Raw genomic sequence first — 5,975 nt, forward strand, 5'->3', positions numbered from 1 at the left:
GCTGTTCCGGGCCACTGTTCCCGGAGATGATGCGTTTCCCGGGGATCTCGTCGGAGCTCGACGTCGACCCCCTAGGCAGGTGTCTCAGGACCTCTCGCGACGGATTCCGTCATTGGTTCCCGGGGAACTTGTCTGACCTTGACGCCGACCCCTTTGGAGAGTGTCCCTGGTCCTGGTAAGACTGTTGGATGGCTGAGTCCCTGGCAAAAATGCTCTTCGCCGGGATTTTGCCGGACAATGGCGCCGACCTCCTGGAGAGGTTCCTCCGGTCCTGGCGAGTCCGTCGGACCTTTCTTTCCCTGGAGAAGTTACGTTTCCCGGGGATTTTCACCGGGTCATGGCGCGCACACCCTGGAACTGTGTCCCAGGTCCTCGGAATACATCTCGGCCTGGTTGTTCCTGGAGAAGATGGGTTTTTCCAAGAACTTAGTATTTTCTCGGCGCCCACCTTATGGACGCGCGTACCGGGTCCGGGGGATGTTCCACTGTGCCCCCGATACGGGTTATCGCCGTAACTCTATGTCGGCGTTTCGATTAAACGCGCTTATCGTCATACGATCACTATCGCTTAAACTGTATCGACAACCGCTAAATAATATAAGACCTTTTTGATCGGCGGGGAGTCAAAGTATCAACTAAACTTGGTTTAATATCTATCGGCCGGATATAATTTTTAACCTAAATTATGCGCGGTCTTTGCCGTCTTACCGAGCCTGTATTTTAATAATACGCAAAATTCTAAATGTAACTGGCCGCACGGGCTTTCAACGCGACTTAACATTATATCTCTAACGAGTCGTAAAGCTATACCGTAAATATGAATGGGACTAAATAAACGTGAATGTCTTTTTAATGAAAATCAAGCAAAATAAACTATGTGACCATCTTGGCAAGAAAGTTAATAATAATAAAATCAAAGGAAAATAAACGTGTATTTTATATATATATTTATATTCTCGTCGATCGACGAGCCGTCTTTCTTTACTTCGGCTCCCATGCCTCGTCGCTTTCGCTCTCTCCCGACGGTGACTGGAAGTCATCGGAGGGCTGATCAACCGGGCCGATCGGGAAATCGTATCCGACGAATTCCGCGATCGCGTCTATCAGAGGAGGAGGCGCGGGAGTCATAATGGGGACCTGCAATGCCGACATTAGCGGCGTGGGCAGCATGCTTGGGAGTTCGGTCTCCCGTGGCACAGGTGCCGCTGCTGGGTTCCCCTGAAGCGGCTGCGCTTCCGCTACCGCTCGTCCCGTTTGTGCCGCGCGTGGCTCTGCAACGGGTAGTCTCTGCAACATTACTCGGGGTGACCGTTTGGTCAAGCGACGCGGCTGTTGGGAAGTGCCCGGTTGCAAGGTCCGGCCCGACCTCCTTCTGTAGGACGCGGCGCTGTGCTGCCCACGCTGAACATTCCGCCAGCGTGTGCTGCGCCGTGTCCCTCTGCTCGTCGCAGTGGTGGCACTGTGTCGTGGCCTCCTTGCCGATGCGGTGCAGGTACACCCCGAAGCAGCCGTGCCCGGTGAGAACCTGCACCGCGTGGAACGAAATTCCGAGCCGCCGTCCATCCAGCCATTCCGCCAGATGGGGCCGGATGGCGTCTACCGTCCTCTGTCCGTATTCCGCGTTGGTCAGCCAGTCCTGCCAACGCCGGACGAGGACGACCCTCTCCTGGAGTCCTATTGCTCTACGCGCCTTGGGCAGGTCTCTCGCGGGTCCTCCCCCCTCCCTCAGCCTTCGCACGCGCTCGTACTCATTGACGCGCCGAAGGGCAACAAGCTCCAGCGGGGGGAGTCCCGCGATAGTCGTCGCTGCCGCGTGTGAGACCGTGCTGTAAGCATCTGGCCACCCTCAGGGCGATCGGCCGCAGCATCTGTCGCAACCGCGTCCTGATGCGGCTCGACCGCTCCGCTACCGGTGCCCAGATCGGGGCACCGTACAATGCCACGGCATTTATGGTCTCCGCGTAGAGCCGGCGAGCCCGACCGCTCGCCCCTCCCAGGTTTGGCATCAGTCTTGCCAGGCTGTTGCTCACAACCTGCACCCTGGGAGTCAGGCGAGCAAAATGCTTGCCGAAACTCCAGGTTTCATCCAGCCAGAGGCCCAGCAGTTTCATGCTGGGCCCCACGGCGACTCGGACTCCCTCGACCGTTATGTGGGCCCGAGGTGGTCTCCCCTTTGACCTGTCGTGGAAGAAAACGACCTGCGTCTTCTGGGGAGCCACCTTCAAGCCCAGCCTTTTCATCGCGGCCACGACCGCCGCCACTGCGACATTACCGCGGGCTAAAGCCTCCCTCCCATGTATCGCCCTCAACTCCCAGGAATGTGTCGTCGGCGAAGCCGTTGAGCCAACATCCCGGGAGGAGAGCGATTCGTAGGACATAATCGTATCCTAAGTTTCACAGGAGCAGCCCGAGGACCGACCCCTGCGGAACCCCCCGCACGACCAGCCTTGTACGGACCACTCCATCCTGGTCCGTATAGGCCAACTCCCTGTCTCGGAGGTAGTCGTAGATTACGGCTACCAGGTAGGGAGGCACTCTGTGGTACAGAAGCGCCTCCCTAATTACCAGCCATGGCAGGGTGTTAAACGCGTTGGCGACGTCAAAACTGACGCCGAGTAACACCCTTCCGGCCTCCACCGCGGCCCTCAGGAGGGTCTCGATGCGTTTGATCGCATCGATCGTCGAGCGACCCTCCTGAAAGCCGTACTGGGCCTCGGATAGATTAGGCCCAGTCCGGGACAGGTGCCGGACGAGTCGGTCGGCGATTATTCGTTCGAACAGCTTTCCGACTTCGTCCAGCAAGCAGATCGGCCTATACGCCGACGGCTGGGCGGCGGGCTTCCCTGGTTTCGGGAGGAGGACCAGTCTAGCCCGCTTCCACGCCCCGGGGAACCGGCCTTGCCTAAGACACTTGCTGTACAACTCGCGCAAGCGCTCGGCCAGCTCCCCCGAGGCCAAGGACAGTACCTTTACCGGCACTCCATCCGGCCCTGGTGCCTTGCCCGCTTTTAACTTGCGGGCGGCTTTCCTCATCTCGTCCATGGACGCACCGTACTCCTCCTCCCACTCTTCGACAGCTGGTAGGGGAGGACCTCCGTGAGGATCCCTCTCCTCGGGATCATCCGGAAAGAGGGTACTCCCACTTCTTCAAGGAATACGGGGTCCGTGAACTCCGTTATCAGGGGCGCCCAGGTCCGAAGCTTGTCGAGGACCATGCGATATGGGCGCCCCCACGGATCTTCATCCAGGGCGTCAGGAGCTCTTGCCAGGACTTATCCTTGGCCTGTTTGATGGCCCAGGAATAGAGCCGCTTGGCGGAGCGGTACTCTATTCCCGTCTCGTCCATTCGTCGTTGGTCCTGGCTTCGCCTCGCCCTTAACCAGCGGCGTCTAGCCTGGACGGAGGAGCGCCGTAGACCGGCAATCTCCTCCGTCCACCAGTAGGCCGCCCTCCTCAACATCGGCTTGGATCAGGGCATGGCAGCGTCACACGCCGCCGTCATTAGTTCCCCGATCCAACCGGTGGCTTCGTCGACGTCGTTTGAATTGGCCAACGGGTCGTCCGCCCATAGCGACACGTTCATGGCCGCCCTGAGCAGATCGGCGTCGAGCTTCCTCAGCGCCCACCTGGGGAAACGTAATTCCGCTTCCTTGCGGGCCCGTACCTCCGGCGGGATGACCGAAAGAGACATTTCTATGAACAAATGGTCGGATAGCGACTCTGTCCCCTCGTCCACCCTCCAGTCCCTGATCCTGCGGGCGACAGAGGGGCTAGCCCAAGTAAGGTCAATGATAGATCCCCCCCTGCCGCCTCACGCAGGTCTGCACGCGCCCGGAGTTTACAAAACCAAGTCCAGGCCCGCCGCCCAAGTTTCCAGGATTCTGCCCCGTTGGTCGGTGGCCGGGAAACCCCACAATGCGGACTTCGCATTGAAATCCCCGGCCACGACCATTTGTCGCTGGGCAAGTGGGATCCTGGAGATACAGGCCTTAAGGTCTGCCAAGACCTCCTCGTATGTGGCCGTGTCCACGTTGGGCGAGACATAAACGCTCGCCACGTATACACGGCCCCATTTGACGACGATGAACCCGTCCCCCGCCTCGAACTTCGAGCAGGGAACGGGTTCGCTCGTCTGTCTCCACGTGATTGCCGCCAGACCTACTGCCCGCCCACAGCGAGTGGTTAGGTGGAATCCTATGCGGCTCGGCGGTTATTCCCAGGCCGCAGCCCCGCTCCGCCATGGTGTGTAGGAACACGTCCTGCGAAGCAGGGCTGCGATTCAGATTTGCCTGGAGTATTTGGTGTGGAAACATTAGAAGGTATCCACTTCTCAGAGTTCCTCCACTCCATTCTTACTCTCGGCCTCGTTGTTGTCGGCCGTGGTCGCCAATCGCGACTCCTCCCCTTGCGTTAGTGCGAGAATTGGCGCCGGCGGTGGGGTCTCCCGCACGGACGCCTTTACTATTTCCTTCCTCTCTTCCCCAGCTTGCCCGACTTGTTCGGGCATGGGGGTGAACACGGGAGTGTCGGGTTGCGGCACATTTCTCTCAGCGTTCTGCTCCCTGTTCTTTTTCTTCCGTTGGGCCTTTGGTCTCGATTTCTCCCCTTCTTTGACCAAATTGTCACTACCCGCGGCTTCCTCGGCCGTCCTCTTGACGGCCTGTTTGCCGGGGATTTTCCAATTCACCACCTCGTTGCCGATGACCCTTGGCCTCGGCCTGTGTGTAGCCTCAGATTCCTCGTCCACGTCCATTTGTTCTTCACCCTTCTTCCCCTTTCGGGCTGGGGGTCGCCGAGTGACTGGCGCGGACGACGAGGCTTTGGGCTTCGTCTTTTTCCTGGCCGAGGTGCAAGCTTTGCCCCCGGCCCGGTGATTCGCTCGTCTCCCCAAGTCTGCACAGACAGAGCAGTTAGGCGATTCGCGACAGTCCTTCGCTCGGTGCTCGGTGCCCCCGCACCGGTAGCACCTGTCGCTGCGATTGGTCTTGCTGGGGCACTGGGCCCTGACGTGGCCCCTCTCCAGGCATTTGAAGCACTGGAGGGGTCTTGCAGGGAGCCCCTGCACCCGGGCGACGAACCACCCGATCTGCAGCTTGTTGCCTGCTTCTCCCGATGGCCCGTATCGCCCGCAACGGGCATTTTACCCACGCCGTAAATAGGCCGTTCGGGCCCTTACTCAGTTGGCCCGCTTGAACCTGCATCAGCGGGCAACCACCCAGTTCCGCAATGGCCACCGCTAACTCCTCCGCCGATACCGAATCGTCCAAGTCCATGACTCTAATCTCGGCGGTCTTCGTCGGCCTGGCGACCTTGATATCTGGTCTGTCCGCGAACACCTCGATTAGACGCTCGGCCAGGATGTCCGCTTTGTCCGAGTTGCCCGCCCCGGGGATCTCAATAATCAGACCTCCGGTTTGGGCCCTCTTCGGCTTCAAACCCGCCGTAATTCCGAGGTCAGCGAGTTTGATTTTATTCCTCGCCTCTTTGAGAATCTCCTCGTAATTACCTCCGGCACTCGTGATAGTTACGGCCACGCTACGCGGTAGCTTGATCTTACCAGCCTTGGCATTGTTCTGGTTGGCCTGTCTGTCCGGTGTTGCCTTCGGCGCGGGTTTGGGAGCAGGGTTGCTTTTCTTGACGTTTCTGGGAGCTTCACCGCTTCCCTCAGTCCTAACCGCCGCGCTCTTTACCGCTTTCCCCCTTTTACCCACCTTGGTCCAATTGTTTTTTGGTGGCTCTGGGGGTGTCGGTGCTTTCGGAGTTTTGGCACTTCCCTTGGCATTGGAGGTCTGTTTGCTTCCTGCTCCCGGTTCTTTCGCCAAACAGCCTCCGCGTATGAGGGTGCAGGTTTGGTTGCTTTTCCTCCGCCTACTTTCTTGTCGCTCTTGGCGACGGGGGCCCTCTTGGTAGAGGGGGCATCCTTCGCCACGACCTGCTGACCTTTCTTGTCCGCCTTGGCTACTGACTGGGTCGTC

This window comes from Temnothorax longispinosus, unplaced genomic scaffold, assembly GCF_030848805.1.
Source record: "Temnothorax longispinosus isolate EJ_2023e unplaced genomic scaffold, Tlon_JGU_v1 HiC_scaffold_17, whole genome shotgun sequence".
Classification (NCBI taxonomy): Eukaryota; Metazoa; Arthropoda; class Insecta; order Hymenoptera; family Formicidae; genus Temnothorax; species Temnothorax longispinosus.